Here is a 23,953-nt window from a genome sequence, read left to right on the forward strand (position 1 = left end):
GAGAGTGCTATTTAATAATTCGAATTTAAATTAAGTGAGACAAATTAACCTTCATCTTTTTAAAACAATAACAAAAGAAAATATGTTTGCTTTTTTCATATCTATAGGAATTTAAAAGAGGAAAAAAAAGTGAAAAAGCCAACGGCACGCAGTGTTCCTAAGTGGTCTCCCTCCCAAGTACTGACTGCGCTCGACGCTGCTTAACTTCGGTGATCGGACGAGAACCGGTGTTTTCAGCGTGATATGGCCGTTGCCGAGAGTGCTAGATAATAATTCGAATTTAAATTAAGTGAGACAAATTAACCATCATCTTTTTAAAACAATAACAAAAAGAAAATATGTTTGCTTTTTTCATATCTATTGGAATTTAAAAGAGGAAAAATAAGTGAAAAAGCCAACGGCACGCAGTGTTAACCATCATCTTTTTAAAACAATAACAAAAAGAAAATATGTTTGCTTTTTTCATATCTATTGGAATTTAAAAGAGGAAATAAAAGTGAAAAAGCCAACGGCACGCAGTGTTCCTAAGTGGTCTCCCTCCCAAGTACTGACTGCGCTCGACGCTGCTTAACTTCGGTGATCGGACAAGAACCGGTGTTTTCAGCGTGATATGGCCGTTGCCGAGAGTGCTATTTAATAATTCGAATTTAAATTAAGTGAGACAAATTAACCTTCATCTTTTTAAAACAATAACAAAAGAAAATATGTTTGCTTTTTTCATATCTATAGGAATTTAAAAGAGGAAAAAAAAGTGAAAAAGCCAACGGCACGCAGTGTTCCTAAGTGGTCTCCCTCCCAAGTACTGACTGCGCTCGACGCTGCTTAACTTCGGTGATCGGACGAGAACCGGTGTTTTCAGCGTGATATGGCCGTTGCCGAAGGTGCTATTTAATAATTCGAATTTAAATTAAGTGAGACAAATTAACCTTCATCTTTTTAAAACAATAACAAAAAGAAAATATGTTTGCTTTTTTCATATCTATTGGAATTTAAAAGAGGAAAAAAAAGTGAAAAAGCCAACGGCACGCAGTGTTCCTAGGTGGTTTCCCTCCCAAGTACTGACTGCGTTCGACGCTGCTTAACTTCGGTGATCGGACGAGAGCCGGTGTTTTCAGCGTGATATGGCCGTTGCCGAGAGTGCTATTTAATAATTTGAATTTAATTAACCTTCATCTTTATAAATCAATAAGAAAAAGAAGATATGTTTGCTTTTTTCATATCTGATGGAATTTAAAAGAGGAAATAAAAGTGAAAATGCCAGCGGCACGCAAAGTTTCCAAGTACTGACTGCGCTCGACGCTGCTTAACTTCGGTGATCGGACGAGAACCGGTGTTTTCAGCGTGATATGGCCGTTGCCGAGAGTGCTATTTAATAATTCGAATTTAAATTAAGTGAGACAAATTAACCTTCATCTTTTTAAACCAATAACAAAAGAAAATATTTTTGCTTTTTTCATATCTATAGGAATTTAAAAGAGGAAAAAAAAGTGAAAAAGCCAACGGCACGCAGTGTTCCTAAGTGGTCTCCCTCCCAAGTACTGACTGCGCTCGACGCTGCTTAACTTCGGTGATCGGACGAGAACCGGTGTTTTCAGCGTGATATGGCCGTTGCCGAGAGTGCTATTTAATAATTCGAATTTAAATTAAGTGAGACAAATTAACCTTCATCTTTTTAAAACAATAACAAAAAGAAAATATGTTTGCTTTTTTCATATCTATTGGAATTTAAAAGAGGAATAAAAAGTGAAAAAGCCAACGGCACGCAGTGTTCCTAAGTGGTCTCCCTCCCAAGTACTGACTGCGTTGGACGCTGCTTAACTTCGGTGATCGGACGAGAACCGGTGTTTTCAGCGTGATATGGCTGTTGCCGAGAGTGCTATTTAATAATTTGAATTTAATTAACCTTCATCTTTATAAATCAATAAGAAAAAGAAGATTTGTTTGCTTTTTTCATATCTCATGGAATTTAAAAGAGGAAATAAATGTGAAAAAGCCAACGGCACGCAAAGTTTACAAGTACTGACTGCGCTCGACGCTGCTTAACTTCGGTGATCGGACGAGAACCGGTGTTTTCAGCGTGATATGGCCGTTGCCGAGAGTGCTAGATAATAATTCGAATTTAAATTAAGTGAGACAAATTAACCATCATCTTTTTAAAACAATAACAAAAAGAAAATATGTTTGCTTTCTTCATATCTATTGGAATTTAAAAGAGGAAAAAAAAGTGAAAAAGCCAACGGCACGCAGTGTTCCTAAGTGGTCTCCCTCCCAAGTACTGACTGCGCTCGACGCTTCTTAACTTCGGTGATCGGACGAGAACCGGTGTTTTCAGCGTGATATGGCCGTTGCCGAGAGTGCTAGATAATAATTCGAATTTAAATTAAGTGAGACAAATTAACCTTCATCTGTTTAAAACAATAACAAAAAGAAAATATGTTGGCTTTTTTCATATCTATAGGAATTTAAAAGAGGAAAAAAAAGTGAAAAAGCCAACGGCACGCAGTGGTCCTAAGTGGTCTCCCTCCCAAGTACTGACTGCGCTCGACGCTTCTTAACTTCGGTGATCGGACGAGAACCGGTGTTTTCAGCGTGATATGGCCGTTGCCGAGAGTGCTAGATAATAATTCGAATTTAAATTAAGTGAGACAAATTAACCTTCATCTTTTTAAAACAATAACAAAAAGAAAATATGTTGGCTTTTTTCATATCTATAGGAATTTAAAAGAGGAAAAAAAAGTGAAAAAGCCAACGGCACGCAGTGGTCCTAAGTGGTCTCCCTCCCAAGTACTGACTGCGCTCGACGCAGCTTAACTTCGGTGATCGGACGAGAACCGGCGTTTTCAGCGTGATTTGGCCGTTGCCGAGAGTGCTATTTAATAATTCGAATTTAATTAACCTTCATCTTTATAAATCAATAATAAAAAGAAGATATGTTTGCTTTTTTCATATCTCATGGAATTTAAAAGAGGAAATAAAAGTGAAAAAGCCAACGGCACGCAAAGTTTCCAAGTACTGACTGCGCTCGACGCTGCTTAACTTCGGTGATCGGACGAGAACCGGTGTTTTCAGCGTGATATGGCCGTGGCCGAGAGTGCAAAATAATAATTCGAATTTAAATTAAGTGAGACAAATTAACCATCATCTTTTTAAAACAATAACAAAAAGAAAATAGGTTTGCTTTTTTCATATCTATTGGAATTTAAAAGAGGAAAAAAAGTGAAAAAGCCCACGGCACGCAGTGTTCCTAAGTTGTCTCCCTCCCAAGTACTGACTGCGCTCGACGCTGCTTAACTTCGGTGATCCGACGAGAACCGGTGTTTTCAGCGTTATATGGCCGTTGCCGAGAGTGCTAGATAATAATTCGAATTTAAATTAAGTGAGACAAATTGACCTTCATCTTTTTAATACAATAACAAAAAGAAAATATGTTTGCTTTTTTCATATCTATAAGAATTTAAAAGAGGAAAAAAATAGTGAAAAAGCCAACGGCACGCAGCGTTCCTAAGTGGTCTCCCTCCCAAGTACTTACTGCGCTCGACGCTGCTTAACTTCGGTGATCGGACGAGAACCGGTGTTTTCAGCGTGATATGGCCGTTGCCGAGAGTGCAAGATAAGAATTCGAATTTAAATTAAGTGAGACAAATTAACCTTCATCTTTTTAAAACAATAACAAAAAGAAAATATGTTGGCTTTTTTCATATCTATAGGAATTTAAAAGAGGAAAAAAAAGTTAAAAAGCCAACGGCACGCAGTGTTCCTAAGTGGTCTCCCTCCCAAGTACTTACTGCGCTCGACGCTGCTTAACTTCGGTGATCCGACGAGAACCGGTGTTTTCAGCGTGATATGGCCGTTGCCGAGAGTGCTAGATAATAATTCGAATTTAAATTAAGTGAGACAAATTGACCTTCATCTTTTTAATACAATAACAAAAAGAAAATATGTTTGCTTTTTTCATATCTATAAGAATTTAAAAGAGGAAAAAAATAGTGAAAAAGCCAACGGCACGCAGTGTTCCTAAGTGGTCTCCCTCCCAAGTACTGACTGCGCTCGACGCTGCTTAACTTCGGTGATCGGACGAGAACCGGTGTTTTCAGCGTGATATGGCTGTTGCCGAGAGTGCTATTAAATAATTCGAATTTAATTAACCTTCATCTTTATAAATCAATAAGAAAAAGAAGATTTGTTTGCTTTTTTCATATCTCATGGAATTTAAAAGAGGAAATAAAAGTGAAAAAGCCAACGGCACGCAAAGTTTACAAGTACTGACTGCGCTCGACGCTGCTTAACTTCGGTGATCGGACGAGAACCGGTGTTTTCAGCGTGATATGGCCGTTGCCGAGAGTGCTAGATAATAATTCGAATTTAAATTAAGTGAGACAAATTAACCATCATCTTTTTAAAACAATAACAAAAAGAAAATATGTTTGCTTTCTTCATATCTATTGGAATTTAAAAGAGGAAAAAAAAGTGAAAAAGCCAACGGCACGCAGTGTTCCTAAGTGGTCTCCCTCCCAAGTACTGACTGCGCTCGACGCTTCTTAACTTCGGTGATCCGACGAGAACCGGTGTTTTCAGCGTGATATGGCCGTTGCCGAGAGTGCTAGATAATAATTCGAATTTAAATTAAGTGAGACAAATTGACCTTCATCTTTTTAGTACAATAACAAAAAGAAAATATGTTTGCTTTTTTCATATCTATAAGAATTTAAAAGAGGAAAAAAATAGTGAAAAAGCCAACGGCACGCAGTGTTCCTAAGTGGTCTCCCTCCCAAGTACTGACTACGCTCGACGCTGCTTAACTTCGGTGATCGGACGAGAACCGGTGTTTTCAGCGTGATATGGCTGTTGCCGAGAGTGCTATTTAATACTTCGAATTTAAGTTAAGTGAGACAAATTAACCTTCATCTTTTTAAAACAATAACAAAAAGAAAATATGTTTCCTTTTTTCATATCTATTGGAATTTAAAAGAGGAAAAAAAAGTGAAAAAGCCAACGGCACGCAGTGTTCCTAAGTGGTCTCCCTCCCAAGTACTTACTGCGCTCGACGCTGCTTAACTTCGGTGATCGGACGAGAACCGGTGTTTTCAGCGTGATATGGCCGTTGCCGAGAGTGCAAGATAAGAATTCGAATTTAAATTAAGTGAGACAAATTAACCTTCATCTTTTTAAAACAATAACAAAAAGAAAATATGTTGGCTTTTTTCATATCTATAGGAATTTAAAAGAGGAAAAAAAAGTTAAAAAGCCAACGGCACGCAGTGTTCCTAAGTGGTCTCCCTCCCAAGTACTTACTGCGCTCGACGCTGCTTAACTTCGGTGATCCGACGAGAACCGGTGTTTTCAGCGTTATATGGCCGTTGCCGAGAGTGCTAGATAATAATTCGAATTTAAATTAAGTGAGACAAATTGACCTTCATCTTTTTAATACAATAACAAAAAGAAAATATGTTTGCTTTTTTCATATCTATAAGAATTTAAAAGAGGAAAAAAATAGTGAAAAAGCCAACGGCACGCAGCGTTCCTAAGTGGTCTCCCTCCCAAGTACTTACTGCGCTCGACGCTGCTTAACTTCGGTGATCGGACGAGAACCGGTGTTTTCAGCGTGATATGGCCGTTGCCGAGAGTGCAAGATAAGAATTCGAATTTAAATTAAGTGAGACAAATTAACCTTCATCTTTTTAAAACAATAACAAAAAGAAAATATGTTGGCTTTTTTCATATCTATAGGAATTTAAAAGAGGAAAAAAAAGTTAAAAAGCCAACGGCACGCAGTGTTCCTAAGTGGTCTCCCTCCCAAGTACTTACTGCGCTCGACGCTGCTTAACTTCGGTGATCCGACGAGAACCGGTGTTTTCAGCGTTATATGGCCGTTGCCGAGAGTGCTAGATAATAATTCGAATTTAAATTAAGTGAGACAAATTGACCTTCATCTTTTTAATACAATAACAAAAAGAAAATATGTTTGCTTTTTTCATATCTATAAGAATTTAAAAGAGGAAAAAAATAGTGAAAAAGCCAACGGCACGCAGCGTTCCTAAGTGGTCTCCCTCCCAAGTACTTACTGCGCTCGACGCTGCTTAACTTCGGTGATCGGACGAGAACCGGTGTTTTCAGCGTGATATGGCCGTTGCCGAGAGTGCAAGATAAGAATTCGAATTTAAATTAAGTGAGACAAATTAACCTTCATCTTTTTAAAACAATAACAAAAAGAAAATATGTTGGCTTTTTTCATATCTATAGGAATTTAAAAGAGGAAAAAAAAGTTAAAAAGCCAACGGCACGCAGTGTTCCTAAGTGGTCTCCCTCCCAAGTACTTACTGCGCTCGACGCTGCTTAACTTCGGTGATCCGACGAGAACCGGTGTTTTCAGCGTGATATGGCCGTTGCCGAGAGTGCTAGATAATAATTCGAATTTAAATTAAGTGAGACAAATTGACCTTCATCTTTTTAATACAATAACAAAAAGAAAATATGTTTGCTTTTTTCATATCTATAAGAATTTAAAAGAGGAAAAAAATAGTGAAAAAGCCAACGGCACGCAGTGTTCCTAAGTGGTCTCCCTCCCAAGTACTGACTGCGCTCGACGCTGCTTAACTTCGGTGATCGGACGAGAACCGGTGTTTTCAGCGTGATATGGCTGTTGCCGAGAGTGCTATTAAATAATTCGAATTTAATTAACCTTCATCTTTATAAATCAATAAGAAAAAGAAGATTTGTTTGCTTTTTTCATATCTCATGGAATTTAAAAGAGGAAATAAAAGTGAAAAAGCCAACGGCACGCAAAGTTTACAAGTACTGACTGCGCTCGACGCTGCTTAACTTCGGTGATCGGACGAGAACCGGTGTTTTCAGCGTGATATGGCCGTTGCCGAGAGTGCTAGATAATAATTCGAATTTATATTAAGTGAGACAAATTAACCATCATCTTTTTAAAACAATAACAAAAAGAAAATATGTTTGCTTTCTTCATATCTATTGGAATTTAAAAGAGGAAAAAAAAGTGAAAAAGCCAACGGCACGCAGTGTTCCTAAGTGGTCTCCCTCCCAAGTACTGACTGCGCTCGACGCTTCTTAACTTCGGTGATCCGACGAGAACCGGTGTTTTCAGCGTGATATGGCCGTTGCCGAGAGTGCTAGATAATAATTCGAATTTAAATTAAGTGAGACAAATTGACCTTCATCTTTTTAGTACAATAACAAAAAGAAAATATGTTTGCTTTTTTCATATCTATAAGAATTTAAAAGAGGAAAAAAATAGTGAAAAAGCCAACGGCACGCAGTGTTCCTAAGTGGTCTCCCTCCCAAGTACTGACTACGCTCGACGCTGCTTAACTTCGGTGATCGGACGAGAACCGGTGTTTTCAGCGTGATATGGCTGTTGCCGAGAGTGCTATTTAATACTTCGAATTTAAGTTAAGTGAGACAAATTAACCTTCATCTTTTTAAAACAATAACAAAAAGAAAATATGTTTCCTTTTTTCATATCTATTGGAATTTAAAAGAGGAAAAAAAAGTGAAAAAGCCAACGGCACGCAGTGTTCCTAAGTGGTCTCCCTCCCAAGTACTGACTGCGTTCGACGCTGCTTAACTTCGGTGATCGGACGAGAACCGGTGTTTTCAACGTGATATGGCCGTTGCCGAGAGTGCTATTTAATAATTTGAATTTAATTAACCTTCATCTTTATAAATCAATAAGAAAAAGAAGATATGTTTGCTTTTTTCATATCTGATGGAATTTAAAAGAGGAAATAAAAGTGAAAATGCCAGCGGCACGCAAAGTTTCCAAGTACTGACTGCGCTCGACGCTGCTTAACTTCGGTGATCGGACGAGAACCGGTGTTTTCAGTGTGATATGGCCGTTGCCGAGAGTGCAAGATAAGAATTCGAATTTAAATTAAGTGAGACAAATTAACCTTCATCTTTTTAAAACAATAACAAAAAGAAAATATGTTGGCTTTTTTCATATCTATAGGAATTTAAAAGAGGAAAAAAAAGTTAAAAAGCCAACGGCACGCAGTGTTCCTAAGTGGTCTCCCTCCCAAGTACTTACTGCGCTCGACGCTGCTTAACTTCGGTGATCCGACGAGAACCGGTGTTTTCAGCGTGATATGGCCGTTGCCGAGAGTGCTAGATAATAATTCGAATTTAAATTAAGTGAGACAAATTGACCTTCATCTTTTTAATACAATAACAAAAAGAAAATATGTTTGCTTTTTTCATATCTATAAGAATTTAAAAGAGGAAAAAAATAGTGAAAAAGCCAACGGCACGCAGTGTTCCTAAGTGGTCTCCCTCCCAAGTACTGACTGCGCTCGACGCTGCTTAACTTCGGTGATCGGACGAGAACCGGTGTTTTCAGCGTGATATGGCTGTTGCCGAGAGTGCTATTAAATAATTCGAATTTAATTAACCTTCATCTTTATAAATCAATAAGAAAAAGAAGATTTGTTTGCTTTTTTCATATCTCATGGAATTTAAAAGAGGAAATAAAAGTGAAAAAGCCAACGGCACGCAAAGTTTACAAGTACTGACTGCGCTCGACGCTGCTTAACTTCGGTGATCGGACGAGAACCGGTGTTTTCAGCGTGATATGGCCGTTGCCGAGAGTGCTAGATAATAATTCGAATTTAAATTAAGTGAGACAAATTAACCATCATCTTTTTAAAACAATAACAAAAAGAAAATATGTTTGCTTTCTTCATATCTATTGGAATTTAAAAGAGGAAAAAAAAGTGAAAAAGCCAACGGCACGCAGTGTTCCTAAGTGGTCTCCCTCCCAAGTACTGACTGCGCTCGACGCTTCTTAACTTCGGTGATCCGACGAGAACCGGTGTTTTCAGCGTGATATGGCCGTTGCCGAGAGTGCTAGATAATAATTCGAATTTAAATTAAGTGAGACAAATTGACCTTCATCTTTTTAGTACAATAACAAAAAGAAAATATGTTTGCTTTTTTCATATCTATAAGAATTTAAAAGAGGAAAAAAATAGTGAAAAAGCCAACGGCACGCAGTGTTCCTAAGTGGTCTCCCTCCCAAGTACTGACTGCGCTCGACGCTGCTTAACTTCGGTGATCGGACGAGAACCGGTGTTTTCAGCGTGATATGGCTGTTGCCGAGAGTGCTATTTAATACTTCGAATTTAAGTTAAGTGAGACAAATTGACCTTCATCTTTTTAATACAATAACAAAAAGAAAATATGTTTGCTTTTTTCATATCTATAAGAATTTAAAAGAGGAAAAAAATAGTGAAAAAGCCAACGGCACGCAGTGTTCCTAAGTGGTCTCCCTCCCAAGTACTGACTGCGCTCGACGCTGCTTAACTTCGGTGATCGGACGAGAACCGGTGTTTTCAGCGTGATATGGCTGTTGCCGAGAGTGCTATTAAATAATTCGAATTTAATTAACCTTCATCTTTATAAATCAATAAGAAAAAGAAGATTTGTTTGCTTTTTTCATATCTCATGGAATTTAAAAGAGGAAATAAAAGTGAAAAAGCCAACGGCACGCAAAGTTTACAAGTACTGACTGCGCTCGACGCTGCTTAACTTCGGTGATCGGACGAGAACCGGTGTTTTCAGCGTGATATGGCCGTTGCCGAGAGTGCAAGATAAGAATTCGAATTTAAATTAAGTGAGACAAATTAACCTTCATCTTTTTAAAACAATAACAAAAAGAAAATATGTTGGCTTTTTTCATATCTATAAGAATTTAAAAGAGGAAAAAAAAGTTAAAAAGCCAACGGCACGCAGTGTTCCTAAGTGGTCTCCCTCCCAAGTACTTACTGCGCTCGACGCTGCTTAACTTCGGTGATCCGACGAGAACCGGTGTTTTCAGCGTGATATGGCCGTTGCCGAGAGTGCTAGATAATAATTCGAATTTAAATTAAGTGAGACAAATTGACCTTCATCTTTTTAATACAATAACAAAAAGAAAATATGTTTGCTTTTTTCATATCTATAAGAATTTAAAAGAGGAAAAAAATGGTGAAAAAGCCAACGGCACGCAGTGTTCCTAAGTGGTCTCCCTCCCAAGTACTGACTGCGCTCGACGCTGCTTAACTTCGGTGATCGGACGAGAACCGGTGTTTTCAGCGTGACATGGCTGTTGCCGAGAGTGCTATTAAATAATTCGAATTTAATTAACCTTCATCTTTATAAATCAATAAGAAAAAGAAGATTTGTTTGCTTTTTTCATATCTCATGGAATTTAAAAGAGGAAATAAAAGTGAAAAAGCCAACGGCACGCAAAGTTTACAAGTACTGACTGCGCTCGACGCTGCTTAACTTCGGTGATCGGACGAGAACCGGTGTTTCCAGCGTGATATGGCCGTTGCCGAGAGTGCTAGATAATAATTCGAATTTAAATTAAGTGAGACAAATTAACCATCATCTTTTTAAAACAATAACAAAAAGAAAATATGTTTGCTTTCTTCATATCTATTGGAATTTAAAAGAGGAAAAAAAAGTGAAAAAGCCAACGGCACGCAGTGTTCCTAAGTGGTCTCCCTCCCAAGTACTGACTGCGCTCGACGCTTCTTAACTTCGGTGATCCGACGAGAACCGGTGTTTTCAGCGTGATATGGCCGTTGCCGAGAGTGCTAGATAATAATTCGAATTTAAATTAAGTGAGACAAATTGACCTTCATCTTTTTAGTACAATAACAAAAAGAAAATATGTTTGCTTTTTTCATATCTATAAGAATTTAAAAGAGGAAAAAAATAGTGAAAAAGCCAAGGGCACGCAGTGTTCCTAAGTGGTCTCCCTCCCAGTACTGACTGCGCTCGACGCTGCTTAACTTCGGTGATCGGACGAGAACCGGTGTTTTCAGCGTGATATGGCTGTTGCCGAGAGTGCTATTTAATACTTCGAATTTAAGTTAAGTGAGACAAATTAACCTTCATCTTTTTAAAACAATAACAAAAAGAAAATATGTTTCCTTTTTTCATATCTATTGGAATTTAAAAGAGGAAAAAAAGTGAAAAAGCCAACGGCACGCAGTGTTCCTAAGTGGTCTCCCTCCCAAGTACTTACTGCGTTCGACGCTGCTTAACTTCGGTGATCGGACGAGAACCGGTGTTTTCAACGTGATATGGCCGTTGCCGAGAGTGCTATTTAATAATTTGAATTTAATTAACCTTCATCTTTATAAATCAATAAGAAAAAGAAGATATGTTTGCTTTTTTCATATCTGATGGAATTTAAAAGAGGAAATAAAAGTGAAAATGCCAGCGGCACGCAAAGTTTCCAAGTACTGACTGCGCTCGACGCTGCTTAACTTCGGTGATCGGACGAGAACCGGTGTTTTCAGCGTGATATGGCCGTTGCCGAGAGTGCAAGATAAGAATTCGAATTTAAATTAAGTGAGACAAATTAACCTTCATCTTTTTAAAACAATAACAAAAAGAAAATATGTTGGCTTTTTTCATATCTATAGGAATTTAAAAGAGGAAAAAAAAGTGAAAAAGCCAACGGCACGCAGTGTTCCTAAGTGGTCTCCCTCCCAAGTACTTACTGCGCTCGACGCTGCTTAACTTCGGTGATCGGACGAGAACCGGTGTTTTCAGCGTGATATGGCTGTTGCCGAGAGTGCTATTTAATACTTCGAATTTAAGTTAAGTGAGACAAATTAACCTTCATCTTTTTAAAACAATAACAAAAAGAAAATATGTTTCCTTTTTTCATATCTATTGGAATTTAAAAGAGGAAAAAAAAGTGAAAAAGCCAACGGCACGCAGTGTTCTAAAGTGGTCTCCCTCCCAAGTACTGACTGCGTTCGACGCTGCTTAACTTCGGTGATCGGACGAGAACCGGTGTTTTCAACGTGATATGGCCGTTGCCGAGAGTGCTATTTAATAATTTGAATTTAATTAACCTTCATCTTTATAAATCAATAAGAAAAAGAAGATATGTTTGCTTTTTAAATATCTGATGGAATTTAAAAGAGGAAATAAAAGTGAAAATGCCAGCGGCACGCAAAGTTTCCAAGTACTGACTGCGCTCGACGCTGCTTAACTTCGGTGATCGGACGAGAACCGGTGTTTTCAGCGTGATATGGCCGTTGCCGAGAGTGCAAGATAAGAATTCGAATTTAAATTAAGTGAGACAAATTAACCTTCATCTTTTTAAAACAATAACAAAAAGAAAATATGTTGGCTTTTTTCATATCTATAGGAATTTAAAAGAGGAAAAAAAAGTGAAAAAGCCAACGGCACGCAGTGTTCCTAAGTGGTCTCCCTCCCAAGTACTTACTGCGCTCGACGCTGCTTAACTTCGGTGATCCGACGAGAACCGGTGTTTTCAGCGTGATATGGCCGTTGCCGAGAGTGCTAGATAATAATTCGAATTTAAATTAAGTGAGACAAATTGACCTTCATCTTTTTAATACAATAACAAAAAGAAAATATGTTTGCTTTTTTCATATCTATAAGAATTTAAAAGAGGAAAAAAAAGTGAAAAAGCCAACGGCACGCAGTGTTCCTAAGTAGTCTCCCTCCCAAGTACTGACTGCGCTCGACGCTTCTTAACTTCGGTGATCGGACGAGAACCGGTGTTTTCAGCGTGATATGGCCGTTGCCGAGAGTGCTATTTAATAATTCGAATTTAAATTAAGTGAGACAAATTAACCTTCATCTTTTTAAAACAATAACAAAAAGAAAATATGTTGGCTTTTTTCATATCTATAGGAATTTAAAAGAGGAAAAAAAAGTGAAAAAGCCAACGGCACGCAGTGTTCCTAAGTGGTCTCCCTCCCAAGTACTGACTGCGCTCGACGCAGCTTAACTTCGGTGATCGGACGAGAACCGGCGTTTTCAGCGTGATATGGCCGTTGCTGAGAGTGCTATTTAATAATTCGAATTTAATTAACCTTCATCTTTATAAATCAATAATAAAAAGAAGATATGTTTGCTTTTTTCATATCTCATGGAATTTAAAAGAGGAAATAAAAGTGAAAAAGCCAACGGCACGCAAAGTTTCCAAGTACTGACTGCGCTCGACGCTGCTTAACTTCGGTGATCCGACGAGAACCGGTGTTTTCAGCGTGATATGGCCGTTGCCGAGAGTGCTAGATAATAATTCGAATTTAAATTAAGTGAGACAAATTAACCTTCATCTTTTTAAAACAATAACAAAAAGAAAATATGTTTGCTTTCTTCATATCTATTGGAATTTAAAAGAGGAAAAAAAAATGAAAAAGCCAACGGCACGCAGTGTTCCTAAGTGGTCTCCCTCCCAAGCACTAACTGCGCTCGACGCTTCTTAACTTCGGTGATCGGACGAGAACCGGTGTTTTCAGCGTGATATGGCCGTTGCCGAGAGTGCTATTTAATAATTCGAATTTAAATTAAGTGAGACAAATTAACCTTCATCTTTTTAAAACAATAACAAAAAGAAAATATGTTGGCTTTTTTCATATCTATAGGAATTTAAAAGAGGAAAAAAAAGTTAAAAAGCCAACGGCACGCAGTGTTCCTAAGTGGTCTCCCTCCCAAGTACTGACTGCGCTCGACGCAGCTTAACTTCGGTGATCGGACGAGAACCGGCGTTTTCAGCGTGATATGGCCGTTGCCGAGAGTGCTATTTAATAATTCGAATTTAATTAACCTTCATCTTTATAAATCAATAATAAAAAGAAGATATGTTTGCTTTTTTCATATCTCATGGAATTTAAAAGAGGAAATAAAAGTGAAAAAGCCAACGGCACGCAAAGTTTCCAAGTACTGACTGCGCTCGACGCTGCTTAACTTCGGTGATCGGACGAGAACCGGTGTTTTCAGCGTGATATGGCCGTGGCCGAGAGTGCAAAATAATAATTCGAATTTAAATTAAGTGAGACAAATTAACCATCATCTTTTTAAAACAATAACAAAAAGAAAATATGTTTGCTTTTTTCATATCTATTGGAATTTAAAAGAGGAAAAAAAAGTGAAAAAGCCAACGTCACGCAGTGTTCCTAAGTTGCCTCCCTCCCAAGTACTGACTGCGCTCGACGCTGCTTAACTTCGGTGATCGGACGAGAACCGGTGTTTTCAGCGTGATATGGCCGTTGCCGAGAGTGCTAGATAATAATTCGAATTTAAATTAAGTGAGACAAATTAACCATCATCTTTTTAAAACAATAACAAAAAGAAAATATGTTTGCTTTCTTCATATCTATTGGAATTTAATAGAGGAAAAAAAAATGAAAAAGCCAACGGCACGCAGTGTTCCTAAGTGGTCTCCCTCCCAAGCACTAACTGCGCTCGACGCTTCTTAACTTCGGTGATCGGACGAGAACCGGTGTTTTCAGCGTGATATGGCCGTTGCCGAGAGTGCTATTTAATAATTCGAATTTAAATTAAGTGAGACAAATTAACCTTCATCTTTTTAAAACAATAACAAAAAGAAAATATGTTGGCTTTTTTCATATCTATAGGAATTTAAAAGAGGAAAAAAAAGTTAAAAAGCCAACGGCACGCAGTGTTCCTAAGTGGTCTCCCTCCCAAGTACTGACTGCGCTCGACGCAGCTTAACTTCGGTGATCGGACGAGAACCGGCGTTTTCAGCGTGATATGGCCGTTGCCGAGAGTGCTATTTAATAATTCGAATTTAATTAACCTTCATCTTTATAAATCAATAATAAAAAGAAGATATGTTTGCTTTTTTCATATCTCATGGAATTTAAAAGAGGAAATAAAAGTGAAAAAGCCAACGGCACGCAAAGTTTCCAAGTACTGACTGCGCTCGACGCTGCTTAACTTCGGTGATCGGACGAGAACCGGTGTTTTCAGCGTGATATGGCCGTGGCCGAGAGTGCAAAATAATAATTCGAATTTAAATTAAGTGAGACAAATTAACCATCATCTTTTTAAAACAATAACAAAAAGAAAATATGTTTGCTTTTTTCATATCTATTGGAATTTAAAAGAGGAAAAAAAAGTGAAAAAGCCAACGTCACGCAGTGTTCCTAAGTTGCCTCCCTCCCAAGTACTGACTGCGCTCGACGCTGCTTAACTTCGGTGATCGGACGAGAACCGGTGTTTTCAGCGTGATATGGCCGTTGCCGAGAGTGCTAGATAATAATTCGAATTTAAATTAAGTGAGACAAATTGACCTTCATCTTTTTAAAACAATAACAAAAAGAAAATATGTTTGCGTTTTTCATATCTATAGGAATTTAAAAGAGGAAAAAAAAGTGAAAAAGCCAACGGCACGCAGTGTTCCTAAGTGGTCTCCCTCCCAAGTACTGACTGCGCTCGACGCTGCTTAACTTCGGTGATCGGACGAGAACCGGTGTTTTCAGCGTGATATGGCCGTTGCCGAGAGTGCTAGATAATAATTCAGATTTAAATTAAGTGAGACAAATTAACCTTCATCTTTTTAAAACAATAACAAAAAGAAAATATGTTTGCTTTTTTCATATCTATTGGAATTTAAAAAAGGAAAAAAAAAAGAGAAAAAGCCAACGGCACGCAGTGTTCCTAAGTGGTCTCCCTCCCAAGTACTGACTGTGCTCGACGCTTCTTAACTTCGGTGATCGGACGAGAACCGGTGTTTTCAGCGTGATATGGCCGTTGCCGAGAGTGCTAGATAATAATTCGAATTTAAATTAAGTGAGACAAATTAACCATCATCTTTTTAAAACAATAACAAAAAGAAAATATGTTTGCTTTTTTCATATCTATTGGAATTTAAAAGAGGAAAAAAAGTGAAAAAGCCAACGGCACGCAGTGTTCCTAAGTGGTCTCCCTCCCAAGTACTGACTGCGCTCGACGCTGCTTAACTTCGGTGATCGGACGAGAACCGGTGTTTTCAGCGTGATATGGCCGTTGCCGAGAGTGCTAGATAATAATTCGAATTTAAATTAAGTGAGACAAATTGACCTTCATCTTTTTAAAACAATAACAAAAAGAAAATATGTTTGCTTTTTTCATATCTATAGGAATTTAAAAGAGGAAAAAAAAGTGAAAAAGCCAACGGCACGCAGTGTTCCTAAGTGGTCTCCCTCCCAAGTACTGACTGCGCTCGACGCTGCTTAACTTCGGTGATCGGACGAGAACCGGTGTTTTCAGCGTGATATGGCCGTTGCCGAGAGTGCTATTTAATAATTCGAATTTAAATTAAGTGAGACAAATTAACCTTCATCTTTTTAAAACAATAACAAAAAGAAAATATGTTGGCTTTTTTCATATCTATTGGAATTAAAAAGAGGAATAAAAAGTGAAAAAGCCAACGGCACGCAGTGTTCCTAAGTGGTCTCCCTCCCAAGTACTGACTGCGCTCGACGCTGCTTAACTTCGGTGATCCGACGAGAACCGGTGTTTTCAGCGTGATATGGCCGTTGCCGAGAGTGCTAGATAATAATTCGAATTTAAATTAAGTGAGACAAATTAACCATCATCTTTTTAAAACAATAACAAAAAGAAAATATGTTTGCTTTTTTCATATCTATTTGAATTTAAAAGAGGAAAAAAAAGTGAAAAAGCCAACGGCACGCAGTGTTCCTATGTGGTCTCCCTCCCAAGTACTGACTGCGCTCGACGCTTCTTAACTTCGGTGATCGGACGAGAACCGGTGTTTTCAGCGTGATATGGCCGTTGCCGAGAGTGCTATTTAATAATTCGAATTTAAATTAAGTGAGACAAATTGACCTTCATCTTTTTAAAACAATAACAAAAAGAAAATATGTTTGCTTTTTTCATATCTATAGGAATTTAAAAGAGGAAAAAAAAGTGAAAAAGCCAACGGCACGCAGTGTTCCTAAGTGGTCTCCCTCCCAAGTACTGACTGCGCTCGACGCTTCTTAACTTCGGTGATCGGACGAGAACCGGTGTTTTCAGCGTGATATGGCCGTTGCCGAGAGTGCTATTTAATTATTCGAATTTAAATTAAGTGAGACAAATTGACCTTCATCTTTTTAAAACAATAACAAAAAGAAAATATGTTTGCTTTTTTCATATCTATAGGAATTTAAAAGAGGAAAAAAAAGTGAAAAAGCCAACGGCACGCAGTGTTCCTAAGTGGTCTCCCTCCCAAGTACTGACTGCGCTCGACGCTGCTTAACTTCGGTGATCGGACGAGAACCGGTGTTTTCAGCGTGATATGGCCGTTGCCGAGAGTGCTAGATAATAATTCGAATTTAAATTAAGTGAGACAAATTGACCATCATCTTTTTAAAACAATAACAAAAAGAAAATATGTTTGCTTTTTTCATATCTATTGGAATTTAAAAGAGGAAAAAAAAGTGAAAAAGCCAACGGCACGCAGTGTTCCTATGTGGTCTCCCTCCCAAGTACTGACTGCGCTCGACGCTTCTTAACTTCGGTGATCGGACGAGAACCGGTGTTTTCAGCGTGATATGGCCGTTGCCGAGAGTGCTATTTAATAATTCGAATTTAAATTAAGTGAGACAAATTGACCTTCATCTTTTTAAAACAATAACAAAAAGAAAATATGTTGGCTTTTTTCATATCTATAGGAATTTAAAAGAGGAAAAAAAAGTTAAAAAGCCAACGGCACGCAGTGTTCCTAAGTGGTCTCCCTCCCAAGTACTGACTGCGCTCGACGCAGCTTAACTTCGGTGATCGGACGAGAACCGGCGTTTTCAGCGTGATATGGCCGTTGCCGAGAGTGCTATTTAATAATTCGAATTTAATTAACCTTCATCTTTATAAATCAATAATAAAAAGAAGATATGTTTGCTTTTTTCATATCTCATGGAATTTAAAAGAGGAAATAAAAGTGAAAAAGCCAACGGCACTCAAAGTTTCCAAGTACTGACTGCGCTCGACGCTGCTTAACTTCGGTGATCGGACGAGAACCGGTGTTTTCAGCGTGATATGGCCGTGGCCGAGAGTGCAAAATAATAATTCGAATTTAAATTAAGTGAGACAAATTAACCATCATCTTTTTAAAACAATAACAAAAAGAAAATGTGTTTGCTTTTTTCATATCTATTGGAATTTAAAAGAGGAAAAAAAAGTGAAAAAGCCAACGGCACGCAGTGTTCCTAAGTTGCCTCCCTCCCAAGTACTGACTGCGCTCGACGCTGCTTAACTTCGGTGATCGGACGAGAACCGGTGTTTTCAGCGTGATATGGCCGTTGCCGAGAGTGCTAGATAATAATTCGAATTTAAATTAAGTGAGACAAATTGACCTTCATCTTTTTAAAACAATAACAAAAAGAAAATATGTTTGCTTTTTTCATATCTATAGGAATTTAAAAGAGGAAAAAAAAGTGAAAAAGCCAACGGCACGCAGTGTTCCTAAGTGGTCTCCCTCCCAAGTACTGACTGCGCTCGACGCTTCTTAACTTCGGTGATCGGACGAGAACCGGTGTTTTCAGCGTGATATGGCCGTTGCCGAGAGTGCTATTTAATAATTCGAATTTAAATTAAGTGAGACAAATTGACCTTCATCTTTTTAAAACAATAACAAAAAGAAAATATGTTTGCTTTTTTCATATCTATAGGAATTTAAAAGAGGAAAAAAAAGTGAAAAAGCCAACGGCACGCAGTGTTCCTAAGTGGTCTCCCTCCCAAGTACTGACTGCGCTCGACGCTGCTTAACTTCGGTGATCGGACGAGAACCGGTGTTTTCAGCGTGATATGGCCGTTGCCGAGAGTGCTAGATAATAATTCGAATTTAAATTAAGTGAGACAAATTAACCATCATCTTTTTAAAACAATAACAAAAAGAAAATATGTTTGCTTTTTTCATATCTATTGGAATTTAAAAGAGGAAAAAAAAGTGAAAAAGCCAACGGCACGCAGTGTTCCTATGTGGTCTCCCTCCCAAGTACTGACTGCGCTCGACGCTTCTTAACTTCGGTGATCGGACGAGAACCGGTGTTTTCAGCGTGATATGGCCGTTGCCGAGAGTGCTATTTAATAATTCGAATTTAAATTAAGTGAGACAAATTGACCTTCATCTTTTTAAAACAATAACAAAAAGAAAATATGTTGGCTTTTTTCATATCTATAGGAATTTAAAAGAGGAAAAAAAAGTTAAAAAGCCAACGGCACGCAGTGTTCCTAAGTGGTCTCCCTCCCAAGTACTGACTGCGCTCGACGCAGCTTAACTTCGGTGATCGGACGAGAACCGGCGTTTTCAGCGTGATATGGCCGTTGCCGAGAGTGCTATTTAATAATTCGAATTTAATTAACCTTCATCTTTATAAATCAATAATAAAAAGAAGATATGTTTGCTTTTTTCATATCTCATGGAATTTAAAAGAGGAAATAAAAGTGAAAAAGCCAACGGCACGCAAAGTTTCCAAGTACTGACTGCGCTCGACGCTGCTTAACTTCGGTGATCGGACGAGAACCGGTGTTTTCAGCGTGATATGGCCGTGGCCGAGAGTGCAAAATAATAATTCGAATTTAAATTAAGTGAGACAAATTAACCATCATCTTTTTAAAACAATAACAAAAAGAAAATATGTTTGCTTTTTTCATATCTATTGGAATTTAAAAGAGGAAAAAAAAGTGAAAAAGCCAACGGCACGCAGTGTTCCTAAGTTGCCTCCCTCCCAAGTACTGACTGCGCTCGACGCTGCTTAACTTCGGTGATCGGACGAGAACCGGTGTTTTCAGCGTGATATGGCCGTTGCCGAGAGTGCTAGTTAATAATTTGAATTTAAATTAAGTGAGACAAATTGACCTTCATCTTTTTAAAACAATAACAAAAAGAAAATATGTTTGCTTTTTTCATATCTATAGGAATTTAAAAGAGGAAAAAAAAGTGAAAAAGCCAACGGCACGCAGTGTTCCTAAGTGGTCTCCCTCCCAAGTACTGACTGCGCTCGACGCTGCTCAACTTCGGTGTTCGTACGAGAACCGGTGTTTTCAGCGTGATATGGCCGTTGCCGAGAGTGCTAGATAATAATTCGAATTTAAATTAAGTGAGACAAATTAACCATCATCTTTTTAAAACAATAACAAAAAGAAAATATGTTTGCTTTTTTCATATCTATTGGAATTTAAAAGAGGAAAAAAAAGTGAAAAAGCCAACGGCACGCAGTGTTCCTATGTGGTCTCCCTCCCAAGTACTGACTGCGCTCGACGCTTCTTAACTTCGGTGATCGGACGAGAACCGGTGTTTTCAGCGTGATATGGCCGTTGCCGAGAGTGCTATTTAATAATTCGAATTTAAATTAAGTGAGACAAATTGACCTTCATCTTTTTAAAACAATAACAAAAAGAAAATATGTTGGCTTTTTTCATATCTATTGGAATTTAAAAGAGGAAAAGAAAGTGAAAAAGCCAACGGCACGCAGTGTTCCTATGTGGTCTCCCTCCCAAGTACTGACTGCGCTCGACGCTTCTTAACTTCGGTGATCGGACGAGAACCGGTGTTTTCAGCGTGATATGGCCGTTGCCGAGAGTGCTATTTAATAATTCGAATTTAAATTAAGTGAGACAAATTGACCTTCATCTTTTTAAAACAATAACAAAAAGAAAATATGTTGGCTTTTTTCATATCTATAGGAATTTAAAAGAGGAAAAAAAAGTTAAAAAGCCAACGGCACGCAGTGTTCCTAAGTGGTCTCCCTCCCAAGTACTGACTGCGCTCGACGCAGCTTAACTTCGGTGATCGGACGAGAACCGGCGTTTTCAGCGTGATATGGCCGTTGCCGAGAGTGCTATTTAATAATTCGAATTTAATTAACCTTCATCTTTATAAATCAATAATAAAAAGAAGATATGTTTGCTTTTTTCATATCTCATGGAATTTAAAAGAGGAAATAAAAGTGAAAAAGCCAACGGCACGCAAAGTTTCCAAGTACTGACTGCGCTCGACGCTGCTTAACTTCGGTGATCGGACGAGAACCGGTGTTTTCAGCGTGATATGGCCGTGGCCGAGAGTGCAAAATAATAATTCGAATTTAAATTAAGTGAGACAAATTAACCATCATCTTTTTAAAACAATAACAAAAAGAAAATATGTTTGCTTTTTTCATATCTATTGGAATTTAAAAGAGGAAAAAAAAGTGAAAAAGCCAACGGCACGCAGTGTTCCTAAGTTGCCTCCCTCCCAAGTACTGACTGCGCTCGACGCTGCTTAACTTCGGTGATCGGACGAGAACCGGTGTTTTCAGCGTGATATGGCCGTTGCCGAGAGTGCTAGATAATAATTCGAATTTAAATTAAGTGAGACAAATTGACCTTCATCTTTTTAAAACAATAACAAAAAGAAAATATGTTTGCTTTTTTCATATCTATAGGAATTTAAAAGAGGAAAAAAAAGTGAAAAAGCCAACGGCACGCAGTGTTCCTAAGTGGTCTCCCTCCCAAGTACTGACTGCGCTCGACGCTTCTTAACTTCGGTGATCGGACGAGAACCGGTGTTTTCAGCGTGATATGGCCGTTGCCGAGAGTGCTATTTAATAATTCGAATTTAAATTAAGTGAGACAAATTGACCTTCATCTTTTTAAAACAATAACAAAAAGAAAATATGTTTGCTTTTTTCATATCTATAGGAATTTAAAAGAGGAAAAAAAAGTGAAAAAGCCAACGGCACGCAGTGTTCCTAAGTGGTCTCCCTCCCAAGTACTGACTGCGCTCGACGCTGCTTAACTTCGGTTATCGGACGAGAACCGGTGTTTTCAGCGTGATATGGCCGTTGCCGAGAGTGCTAGATAATAATTCGAATTTAAATTAAGTGAGATAAATTAACCATCATCTTTTTAAAACAATAACAAAAAGAAAATATGTTTGCTTTTTTCATATCTATTGGAATTTAAAAGAGGAAAAAAAAGTGAAAAAGCCAACGGCACGCAGTGTTCCTATGTGGTCTCCCTCCCAAGTACTGACTGCGCTCGACGCTTCTTAACTTCGGTGATCGGACGAGAACCGGTGTTTTCAGCGTGATATGGCCGTTGCCGAGAGTGCTATTTAATAATTCGAATTTAAATTAAGTGAGACAAATTGACCTTCATCTTTTTAAAACAATAACAAAAAGAAAATATGTTGGCTTTTTTCATATCTATAGGAATTTAAAAGAGGAAAAAAAAGTTAAAAAGCCAACGGCACGCAGTGTTCCTAAGTGGTCTCCCTCCCAAGTACTGACTGCGCTCGACGCAGCTTAACTTCGGTGATCGGACGAGAACCGGCGTTTTCAGCGTGATATGGCCGTTGCCGAGAGTGCTATTTAATAATTCAAATTTAATTAACCTTCATCTTTATAAATCAATAATAAAAAGAAGATATGTTTGCTTTTTTCATATCTCATGGAATTTAAAAGAGGAAATAAAAGTGAAAAAGCCAACGGCACGCAAAGTTTCCAAGTACTGACTGCGCTCGACGCTGCTTAACTTCGGTGATCGGACGAGAACCGGTGTTTTCAGCGTGATATGGCCGTGGCCGAGAGAGCAAAATAATAATTCGAATTTAAATTAAGTGAGACAAATTAACCATCATCTTTTTAAAACAATAACAAAAAGAAAATATGTTTGCTTTTTTCATATCTATTGGAATTTAAAAGAGGAAAAAAAAGTGAAAAAGCCAACGGCACGCAGTGTTCCTAAGTTGCCTCCCTCCCAAGTACTGACTGCGCTCGACGCTGCTTAACTTCGGTGATCGGACGAGAACCGGTGTTTTCAGCGTGATATGGCCGTTGCCGAGAGTGCTAGATAATAATTCGAATTTAAATTAAGTGAGACAAATTGACCTTCATCTTTTTAAAACAATAACAAAAAGAAAATATGTTTGCTTTTTTCATATCTATAGGAATTTAAAAGAGGAAAAAAAAGTGAAAAAGCCAACGGCACGCAGTGTTCCTAAGTGGTCTCCCTCCCAAGTACTGACTGCGCTCGACGCTTCTTAACTTCGGTGATCGGACGAGAACCGGTGTTTTCAGCGTGATATGGCCGTTGCCGAGAGTGCTATTTAATAATTCGAATTTAAATTAAGTGAGACAAATTGACCTTCATCTTTTTAAAACAATAACAAAAAGAAAATATGTTTGCTTTTTTCATATCTATAGGAATTTAAAAGAGGAAAAAAAAGTGAAAAAGCCAACGGCACGCAGTGTTCCTAAGTGGTCTCCCTCCCAAGTACTGACTGCGCTCGACGCTGCTCAACTTCGGTGATCGGACGAGAACCGGTGTTTTCAGCGTGATATGGCCGTTGCCGAGAGTGCTAGATAATAATTCGAATTTAAATTAAGTGAGACAAATTAACCATCATCTTTTTAAAACAATAACAAAAAGAAAATATGTTTGCTTTTTTCATATCTATTGGAATTTAAAAGAGGAAAAAAAAGTGAAAAAGCCAACGGCACGCAGTGTTCCTATGTGGTCTCCCTCCCAAGTACTGACTGCGCTCGACGCTTCTTAACTTCGGTGATCGGACGAGAACCGGTGTTTTCAGCGTGATATGGCCGTTGCCGAGAGTGCTATTTAATAATTCGAATTTAAATTAAGTGAGACAAATTGACCTTCATCTTTTTAAAACAATAACAAAAAGAAAATATGTTGGCTTTTTTCATATCTATAGGAATTTAAAAGAGGAAAAAAAAGTTAAAAAGCCAACGGCACGCAGTGTTCCTAAGTGGTCTCCCTCCCAAGTACTGACTGCGCTCGACGCAGCTTAACTTCGGTGATCGGACGAGAACCGGCGTTTTCAGCGTGATATGGCCGTTGCCGAGAGTGCTATTTAATAATTCAAATTTAATTAACCTTCATCTTTATAAATCAATAATAAAAAGAAGATATGTTTGCTTTTTTCATATCTCATGGAATTTAAAAGAGGAAATAAAAGTGAAAAAGCCAACGGCACGCAAAGTTTCCAAGTACTGACTGCGCTCGACGCTGCTTAACTTCGGTGATCGGACGAGAACCGGTGTTTTCAGCGTGATATGGCCGTGGCCGAGAGTGCAAAATAATAATTCGAATTTAAATTAAGTGAGACAAATTAACCATCATCTTTTTAAAACAATAACAAAAAGAAAATATGTTTGCTTTTTTCATATCT

General features: G+C 38.2%; 51 non-coding genes and 42 pseudogenes across 51 annotated transcripts; all 93 read right to left on the minus strand.

The window, feature by feature from the left end:
* Positions 1-136: 136 nt before the first annotated feature.
* LOC149660024 (5S ribosomal RNA) lies at positions 137-255 on the minus strand. Its single transcript, XR_016369348.1, has one exon. It is a non-coding gene; the product is annotated as a 5S ribosomal RNA (ribosomal RNA).
* A 248-nt stretch (positions 256-503) lies between these two features.
* LOC149660025 (5S ribosomal RNA) lies at positions 504-622 on the minus strand. The gene has a single exon (XR_016369682.1). It is a non-coding gene; the product is annotated as a 5S ribosomal RNA (ribosomal RNA).
* Positions 623-758: 136 nt separating this feature from the next.
* On the minus strand, positions 759-877 carry LOC149660026 (5S ribosomal RNA). Its single transcript, XR_016369350.1, has one exon. It is a non-coding gene; the product is annotated as a 5S ribosomal RNA (ribosomal RNA).
* A 137-nt stretch (positions 878-1,014) lies between these two features.
* LOC149660027 (5S ribosomal RNA) lies at positions 1,015-1,133 on the minus strand (annotated as a pseudogene).
* A 122-nt stretch (positions 1,134-1,255) lies between these two features.
* LOC149660028 (5S ribosomal RNA) lies at positions 1,256-1,358 on the minus strand (annotated as a pseudogene).
* A 136-nt stretch (positions 1,359-1,494) lies between these two features.
* On the minus strand, positions 1,495-1,613 carry LOC149660029 (5S ribosomal RNA). Its single transcript, XR_016369351.1, has one exon. It is a non-coding gene; the product is annotated as a 5S ribosomal RNA (ribosomal RNA).
* A 137-nt stretch (positions 1,614-1,750) lies between these two features.
* Positions 1,751-1,869, minus strand: LOC149660030 (5S ribosomal RNA; annotated as a pseudogene).
* A 122-nt stretch (positions 1,870-1,991) lies between these two features.
* On the minus strand, positions 1,992-2,094 carry LOC149660031 (5S ribosomal RNA; annotated as a pseudogene).
* Positions 2,095-2,231: 137 nt separating this feature from the next.
* On the minus strand, positions 2,232-2,350 carry LOC149660032 (5S ribosomal RNA). Its single transcript, XR_016369800.1, has one exon. It is a non-coding gene; the product is annotated as a 5S ribosomal RNA (ribosomal RNA).
* A 137-nt stretch (positions 2,351-2,487) lies between these two features.
* On the minus strand, positions 2,488-2,606 carry LOC149660033 (5S ribosomal RNA; annotated as a pseudogene).
* A 137-nt stretch (positions 2,607-2,743) lies between these two features.
* LOC149660034 (5S ribosomal RNA) lies at positions 2,744-2,862 on the minus strand (annotated as a pseudogene).
* A 122-nt stretch (positions 2,863-2,984) lies between these two features.
* On the minus strand, positions 2,985-3,087 carry LOC149660035 (5S ribosomal RNA; annotated as a pseudogene).
* Positions 3,088-3,223: 136 nt separating this feature from the next.
* On the minus strand, positions 3,224-3,342 carry LOC149660036 (5S ribosomal RNA; annotated as a pseudogene).
* A 138-nt stretch (positions 3,343-3,480) lies between these two features.
* LOC149660037 (5S ribosomal RNA) lies at positions 3,481-3,599 on the minus strand. The gene has a single exon (XR_016369493.1). It is a non-coding gene; the product is annotated as a 5S ribosomal RNA (ribosomal RNA).
* A 137-nt stretch (positions 3,600-3,736) lies between these two features.
* Positions 3,737-3,855, minus strand: LOC149660038 (5S ribosomal RNA). The gene has a single exon (XR_016369543.1). It is a non-coding gene; the product is annotated as a 5S ribosomal RNA (ribosomal RNA).
* A 138-nt stretch (positions 3,856-3,993) lies between these two features.
* Positions 3,994-4,112, minus strand: LOC149660039 (5S ribosomal RNA). Its single transcript, XR_016369210.1, has one exon. It is a non-coding gene; the product is annotated as a 5S ribosomal RNA (ribosomal RNA).
* A 122-nt stretch (positions 4,113-4,234) lies between these two features.
* Positions 4,235-4,337, minus strand: LOC149660040 (5S ribosomal RNA; annotated as a pseudogene).
* Positions 4,338-4,474: 137 nt separating this feature from the next.
* On the minus strand, positions 4,475-4,593 carry LOC149660041 (5S ribosomal RNA; annotated as a pseudogene).
* A 138-nt stretch (positions 4,594-4,731) lies between these two features.
* LOC149660042 (5S ribosomal RNA) lies at positions 4,732-4,850 on the minus strand. Its single transcript, XR_016369698.1, has one exon. It is a non-coding gene; the product is annotated as a 5S ribosomal RNA (ribosomal RNA).
* A 137-nt stretch (positions 4,851-4,987) lies between these two features.
* Positions 4,988-5,106, minus strand: LOC149660043 (5S ribosomal RNA). Its single transcript, XR_016369508.1, has one exon. It is a non-coding gene; the product is annotated as a 5S ribosomal RNA (ribosomal RNA).
* A 137-nt stretch (positions 5,107-5,243) lies between these two features.
* Positions 5,244-5,362, minus strand: LOC149660044 (5S ribosomal RNA; annotated as a pseudogene).
* A 138-nt stretch (positions 5,363-5,500) lies between these two features.
* Positions 5,501-5,619, minus strand: LOC149660045 (5S ribosomal RNA). The gene has a single exon (XR_016369495.1). It is a non-coding gene; the product is annotated as a 5S ribosomal RNA (ribosomal RNA).
* Positions 5,620-5,756: 137 nt separating this feature from the next.
* Positions 5,757-5,875, minus strand: LOC149660046 (5S ribosomal RNA; annotated as a pseudogene).
* A 138-nt stretch (positions 5,876-6,013) lies between these two features.
* Positions 6,014-6,132, minus strand: LOC149660047 (5S ribosomal RNA). The gene has a single exon (XR_016369496.1). It is a non-coding gene; the product is annotated as a 5S ribosomal RNA (ribosomal RNA).
* A 137-nt stretch (positions 6,133-6,269) lies between these two features.
* On the minus strand, positions 6,270-6,388 carry LOC149660048 (5S ribosomal RNA). Its single transcript, XR_016369544.1, has one exon. It is a non-coding gene; the product is annotated as a 5S ribosomal RNA (ribosomal RNA).
* Positions 6,389-6,526: 138 nt separating this feature from the next.
* On the minus strand, positions 6,527-6,645 carry LOC149660049 (5S ribosomal RNA). Its single transcript, XR_016369211.1, has one exon. It is a non-coding gene; the product is annotated as a 5S ribosomal RNA (ribosomal RNA).
* A 122-nt stretch (positions 6,646-6,767) lies between these two features.
* LOC149660050 (5S ribosomal RNA) lies at positions 6,768-6,870 on the minus strand (annotated as a pseudogene).
* Positions 6,871-7,007: 137 nt separating this feature from the next.
* Positions 7,008-7,126, minus strand: LOC149660051 (5S ribosomal RNA; annotated as a pseudogene).
* A 138-nt stretch (positions 7,127-7,264) lies between these two features.
* On the minus strand, positions 7,265-7,383 carry LOC149660052 (5S ribosomal RNA). The gene has a single exon (XR_016369700.1). It is a non-coding gene; the product is annotated as a 5S ribosomal RNA (ribosomal RNA).
* A 137-nt stretch (positions 7,384-7,520) lies between these two features.
* On the minus strand, positions 7,521-7,639 carry LOC149660053 (5S ribosomal RNA). Its single transcript, XR_016369672.1, has one exon. It is a non-coding gene; the product is annotated as a 5S ribosomal RNA (ribosomal RNA).
* A 362-nt stretch (positions 7,640-8,001) lies between these two features.
* On the minus strand, positions 8,002-8,120 carry LOC149660054 (5S ribosomal RNA). Its single transcript, XR_016369545.1, has one exon. It is a non-coding gene; the product is annotated as a 5S ribosomal RNA (ribosomal RNA).
* A 138-nt stretch (positions 8,121-8,258) lies between these two features.
* Positions 8,259-8,377, minus strand: LOC149660055 (5S ribosomal RNA). Its single transcript, XR_016369212.1, has one exon. It is a non-coding gene; the product is annotated as a 5S ribosomal RNA (ribosomal RNA).
* Positions 8,378-8,499: 122 nt separating this feature from the next.
* Positions 8,500-8,602, minus strand: LOC149660056 (5S ribosomal RNA; annotated as a pseudogene).
* Positions 8,603-8,739: 137 nt separating this feature from the next.
* LOC149660057 (5S ribosomal RNA) lies at positions 8,740-8,858 on the minus strand (annotated as a pseudogene).
* A 138-nt stretch (positions 8,859-8,996) lies between these two features.
* LOC149660058 (5S ribosomal RNA) lies at positions 8,997-9,115 on the minus strand. Its single transcript, XR_016369213.1, has one exon. It is a non-coding gene; the product is annotated as a 5S ribosomal RNA (ribosomal RNA).
* Positions 9,116-9,253: 138 nt separating this feature from the next.
* On the minus strand, positions 9,254-9,372 carry LOC149660059 (5S ribosomal RNA). Its single transcript, XR_016369214.1, has one exon. It is a non-coding gene; the product is annotated as a 5S ribosomal RNA (ribosomal RNA).
* Positions 9,373-9,494: 122 nt separating this feature from the next.
* On the minus strand, positions 9,495-9,597 carry LOC149660060 (5S ribosomal RNA; annotated as a pseudogene).
* Positions 9,598-9,734: 137 nt separating this feature from the next.
* Positions 9,735-9,853, minus strand: LOC149660061 (5S ribosomal RNA). Its single transcript, XR_016369546.1, has one exon. It is a non-coding gene; the product is annotated as a 5S ribosomal RNA (ribosomal RNA).
* Positions 9,854-9,991: 138 nt separating this feature from the next.
* LOC149660062 (5S ribosomal RNA) lies at positions 9,992-10,110 on the minus strand (annotated as a pseudogene).
* Positions 10,111-10,232: 122 nt separating this feature from the next.
* Positions 10,233-10,335, minus strand: LOC149660063 (5S ribosomal RNA; annotated as a pseudogene).
* A 137-nt stretch (positions 10,336-10,472) lies between these two features.
* LOC149660064 (5S ribosomal RNA) lies at positions 10,473-10,591 on the minus strand (annotated as a pseudogene).
* A 138-nt stretch (positions 10,592-10,729) lies between these two features.
* LOC149660065 (5S ribosomal RNA) lies at positions 10,730-10,847 on the minus strand (annotated as a pseudogene).
* Positions 10,848-10,983: 136 nt separating this feature from the next.
* LOC149660066 (5S ribosomal RNA) lies at positions 10,984-11,102 on the minus strand. The gene has a single exon (XR_016369635.1). It is a non-coding gene; the product is annotated as a 5S ribosomal RNA (ribosomal RNA).
* A 122-nt stretch (positions 11,103-11,224) lies between these two features.
* Positions 11,225-11,327, minus strand: LOC149660067 (5S ribosomal RNA; annotated as a pseudogene).
* A 137-nt stretch (positions 11,328-11,464) lies between these two features.
* Positions 11,465-11,583, minus strand: LOC149660068 (5S ribosomal RNA). The gene has a single exon (XR_016369713.1). It is a non-coding gene; the product is annotated as a 5S ribosomal RNA (ribosomal RNA).
* Positions 11,584-11,720: 137 nt separating this feature from the next.
* LOC149660069 (5S ribosomal RNA) lies at positions 11,721-11,839 on the minus strand. Its single transcript, XR_016369193.1, has one exon. It is a non-coding gene; the product is annotated as a 5S ribosomal RNA (ribosomal RNA).
* A 122-nt stretch (positions 11,840-11,961) lies between these two features.
* Positions 11,962-12,064, minus strand: LOC149660070 (5S ribosomal RNA; annotated as a pseudogene).
* A 137-nt stretch (positions 12,065-12,201) lies between these two features.
* On the minus strand, positions 12,202-12,320 carry LOC149660071 (5S ribosomal RNA). The gene has a single exon (XR_016369547.1). It is a non-coding gene; the product is annotated as a 5S ribosomal RNA (ribosomal RNA).
* A 137-nt stretch (positions 12,321-12,457) lies between these two features.
* On the minus strand, positions 12,458-12,576 carry LOC149660072 (5S ribosomal RNA; annotated as a pseudogene).
* Positions 12,577-12,713: 137 nt separating this feature from the next.
* Positions 12,714-12,832, minus strand: LOC149660073 (5S ribosomal RNA; annotated as a pseudogene).
* Positions 12,833-12,954: 122 nt separating this feature from the next.
* Positions 12,955-13,057, minus strand: LOC149660074 (5S ribosomal RNA; annotated as a pseudogene).
* A 137-nt stretch (positions 13,058-13,194) lies between these two features.
* Positions 13,195-13,313, minus strand: LOC149660075 (5S ribosomal RNA; annotated as a pseudogene).
* Positions 13,314-13,450: 137 nt separating this feature from the next.
* On the minus strand, positions 13,451-13,569 carry LOC149660076 (5S ribosomal RNA). The gene has a single exon (XR_016369762.1). It is a non-coding gene; the product is annotated as a 5S ribosomal RNA (ribosomal RNA).
* Positions 13,570-13,691: 122 nt separating this feature from the next.
* Positions 13,692-13,794, minus strand: LOC149660077 (5S ribosomal RNA; annotated as a pseudogene).
* Positions 13,795-13,931: 137 nt separating this feature from the next.
* Positions 13,932-14,050, minus strand: LOC149660078 (5S ribosomal RNA; annotated as a pseudogene).
* Positions 14,051-14,187: 137 nt separating this feature from the next.
* LOC149660079 (5S ribosomal RNA) lies at positions 14,188-14,306 on the minus strand (annotated as a pseudogene).
* A 137-nt stretch (positions 14,307-14,443) lies between these two features.
* Positions 14,444-14,562, minus strand: LOC149660080 (5S ribosomal RNA). The gene has a single exon (XR_016369763.1). It is a non-coding gene; the product is annotated as a 5S ribosomal RNA (ribosomal RNA).
* A 122-nt stretch (positions 14,563-14,684) lies between these two features.
* Positions 14,685-14,787, minus strand: LOC149660081 (5S ribosomal RNA; annotated as a pseudogene).
* Positions 14,788-14,924: 137 nt separating this feature from the next.
* On the minus strand, positions 14,925-15,043 carry LOC149660082 (5S ribosomal RNA; annotated as a pseudogene).
* A 137-nt stretch (positions 15,044-15,180) lies between these two features.
* Positions 15,181-15,299, minus strand: LOC149660083 (5S ribosomal RNA). Its single transcript, XR_016369353.1, has one exon. It is a non-coding gene; the product is annotated as a 5S ribosomal RNA (ribosomal RNA).
* Positions 15,300-15,438: 139 nt separating this feature from the next.
* Positions 15,439-15,557, minus strand: LOC149660084 (5S ribosomal RNA; annotated as a pseudogene).
* A 136-nt stretch (positions 15,558-15,693) lies between these two features.
* LOC149660085 (5S ribosomal RNA) lies at positions 15,694-15,812 on the minus strand. The gene has a single exon (XR_016369354.1). It is a non-coding gene; the product is annotated as a 5S ribosomal RNA (ribosomal RNA).
* Positions 15,813-15,949: 137 nt separating this feature from the next.
* On the minus strand, positions 15,950-16,068 carry LOC149660086 (5S ribosomal RNA). Its single transcript, XR_016369356.1, has one exon. It is a non-coding gene; the product is annotated as a 5S ribosomal RNA (ribosomal RNA).
* A 137-nt stretch (positions 16,069-16,205) lies between these two features.
* On the minus strand, positions 16,206-16,324 carry LOC149660087 (5S ribosomal RNA). The gene has a single exon (XR_016369602.1). It is a non-coding gene; the product is annotated as a 5S ribosomal RNA (ribosomal RNA).
* A 137-nt stretch (positions 16,325-16,461) lies between these two features.
* Positions 16,462-16,580, minus strand: LOC149660088 (5S ribosomal RNA). Its single transcript, XR_016369728.1, has one exon. It is a non-coding gene; the product is annotated as a 5S ribosomal RNA (ribosomal RNA).
* A 137-nt stretch (positions 16,581-16,717) lies between these two features.
* Positions 16,718-16,836, minus strand: LOC149660089 (5S ribosomal RNA). The gene has a single exon (XR_016369801.1). It is a non-coding gene; the product is annotated as a 5S ribosomal RNA (ribosomal RNA).
* A 137-nt stretch (positions 16,837-16,973) lies between these two features.
* On the minus strand, positions 16,974-17,092 carry LOC149660090 (5S ribosomal RNA). Its single transcript, XR_016369358.1, has one exon. It is a non-coding gene; the product is annotated as a 5S ribosomal RNA (ribosomal RNA).
* Positions 17,093-17,229: 137 nt separating this feature from the next.
* On the minus strand, positions 17,230-17,348 carry LOC149660091 (5S ribosomal RNA). The gene has a single exon (XR_016369729.1). It is a non-coding gene; the product is annotated as a 5S ribosomal RNA (ribosomal RNA).
* Positions 17,349-17,485: 137 nt separating this feature from the next.
* Positions 17,486-17,604, minus strand: LOC149660092 (5S ribosomal RNA). The gene has a single exon (XR_016369764.1). It is a non-coding gene; the product is annotated as a 5S ribosomal RNA (ribosomal RNA).
* A 362-nt stretch (positions 17,605-17,966) lies between these two features.
* LOC149660093 (5S ribosomal RNA) lies at positions 17,967-18,085 on the minus strand (annotated as a pseudogene).
* A 137-nt stretch (positions 18,086-18,222) lies between these two features.
* LOC149660094 (5S ribosomal RNA) lies at positions 18,223-18,341 on the minus strand. The gene has a single exon (XR_016369802.1). It is a non-coding gene; the product is annotated as a 5S ribosomal RNA (ribosomal RNA).
* Positions 18,342-18,478: 137 nt separating this feature from the next.
* Positions 18,479-18,597, minus strand: LOC149660095 (5S ribosomal RNA). Its single transcript, XR_016369359.1, has one exon. It is a non-coding gene; the product is annotated as a 5S ribosomal RNA (ribosomal RNA).
* A 137-nt stretch (positions 18,598-18,734) lies between these two features.
* On the minus strand, positions 18,735-18,853 carry LOC149660096 (5S ribosomal RNA). The gene has a single exon (XR_016369730.1). It is a non-coding gene; the product is annotated as a 5S ribosomal RNA (ribosomal RNA).
* A 137-nt stretch (positions 18,854-18,990) lies between these two features.
* LOC149660097 (5S ribosomal RNA) lies at positions 18,991-19,109 on the minus strand. Its single transcript, XR_016369765.1, has one exon. It is a non-coding gene; the product is annotated as a 5S ribosomal RNA (ribosomal RNA).
* Positions 19,110-19,231: 122 nt separating this feature from the next.
* LOC149660098 (5S ribosomal RNA) lies at positions 19,232-19,334 on the minus strand (annotated as a pseudogene).
* Positions 19,335-19,471: 137 nt separating this feature from the next.
* On the minus strand, positions 19,472-19,590 carry LOC149660099 (5S ribosomal RNA; annotated as a pseudogene).
* A 137-nt stretch (positions 19,591-19,727) lies between these two features.
* LOC149660100 (5S ribosomal RNA) lies at positions 19,728-19,846 on the minus strand (annotated as a pseudogene).
* Positions 19,847-19,983: 137 nt separating this feature from the next.
* Positions 19,984-20,102, minus strand: LOC149660101 (5S ribosomal RNA). The gene has a single exon (XR_016369731.1). It is a non-coding gene; the product is annotated as a 5S ribosomal RNA (ribosomal RNA).
* A 137-nt stretch (positions 20,103-20,239) lies between these two features.
* On the minus strand, positions 20,240-20,358 carry LOC149660102 (5S ribosomal RNA). The gene has a single exon (XR_016369733.1). It is a non-coding gene; the product is annotated as a 5S ribosomal RNA (ribosomal RNA).
* Positions 20,359-20,495: 137 nt separating this feature from the next.
* On the minus strand, positions 20,496-20,614 carry LOC149660103 (5S ribosomal RNA). Its single transcript, XR_016369767.1, has one exon. It is a non-coding gene; the product is annotated as a 5S ribosomal RNA (ribosomal RNA).
* Positions 20,615-20,736: 122 nt separating this feature from the next.
* LOC149660104 (5S ribosomal RNA) lies at positions 20,737-20,839 on the minus strand (annotated as a pseudogene).
* Positions 20,840-20,976: 137 nt separating this feature from the next.
* On the minus strand, positions 20,977-21,095 carry LOC149660105 (5S ribosomal RNA; annotated as a pseudogene).
* Positions 21,096-21,232: 137 nt separating this feature from the next.
* On the minus strand, positions 21,233-21,351 carry LOC149660106 (5S ribosomal RNA). Its single transcript, XR_016369803.1, has one exon. It is a non-coding gene; the product is annotated as a 5S ribosomal RNA (ribosomal RNA).
* Positions 21,352-21,488: 137 nt separating this feature from the next.
* On the minus strand, positions 21,489-21,607 carry LOC149660107 (5S ribosomal RNA). The gene has a single exon (XR_016369742.1). It is a non-coding gene; the product is annotated as a 5S ribosomal RNA (ribosomal RNA).
* Positions 21,608-21,744: 137 nt separating this feature from the next.
* On the minus strand, positions 21,745-21,863 carry LOC149660108 (5S ribosomal RNA). The gene has a single exon (XR_016369734.1). It is a non-coding gene; the product is annotated as a 5S ribosomal RNA (ribosomal RNA).
* A 137-nt stretch (positions 21,864-22,000) lies between these two features.
* LOC149660109 (5S ribosomal RNA) lies at positions 22,001-22,119 on the minus strand. Its single transcript, XR_016369768.1, has one exon. It is a non-coding gene; the product is annotated as a 5S ribosomal RNA (ribosomal RNA).
* A 122-nt stretch (positions 22,120-22,241) lies between these two features.
* LOC149660110 (5S ribosomal RNA) lies at positions 22,242-22,344 on the minus strand (annotated as a pseudogene).
* A 137-nt stretch (positions 22,345-22,481) lies between these two features.
* Positions 22,482-22,600, minus strand: LOC149660111 (5S ribosomal RNA; annotated as a pseudogene).
* A 137-nt stretch (positions 22,601-22,737) lies between these two features.
* On the minus strand, positions 22,738-22,856 carry LOC149660112 (5S ribosomal RNA). The gene has a single exon (XR_016369804.1). It is a non-coding gene; the product is annotated as a 5S ribosomal RNA (ribosomal RNA).
* A 137-nt stretch (positions 22,857-22,993) lies between these two features.
* LOC149660113 (5S ribosomal RNA) lies at positions 22,994-23,112 on the minus strand. The gene has a single exon (XR_016369755.1). It is a non-coding gene; the product is annotated as a 5S ribosomal RNA (ribosomal RNA).
* A 137-nt stretch (positions 23,113-23,249) lies between these two features.
* Positions 23,250-23,368, minus strand: LOC149660114 (5S ribosomal RNA). Its single transcript, XR_016369735.1, has one exon. It is a non-coding gene; the product is annotated as a 5S ribosomal RNA (ribosomal RNA).
* Positions 23,369-23,505: 137 nt separating this feature from the next.
* Positions 23,506-23,624, minus strand: LOC149660115 (5S ribosomal RNA). Its single transcript, XR_016369769.1, has one exon. It is a non-coding gene; the product is annotated as a 5S ribosomal RNA (ribosomal RNA).
* A 122-nt stretch (positions 23,625-23,746) lies between these two features.
* Positions 23,747-23,849, minus strand: LOC149660116 (5S ribosomal RNA; annotated as a pseudogene).
* Positions 23,850-23,953: the final 104 nt, after the last annotated feature.

This window comes from Phalangium opilio, unplaced genomic scaffold (assembly GCF_054372755.1).
Source record: "Phalangium opilio isolate 3A_F unplaced genomic scaffold, DU_Popi_V2 ptg000070l_1, whole genome shotgun sequence".
In the NCBI taxonomy this organism is placed as follows: Eukaryota; Metazoa; Arthropoda; class Arachnida; order Opiliones; family Phalangiidae; genus Phalangium; species Phalangium opilio.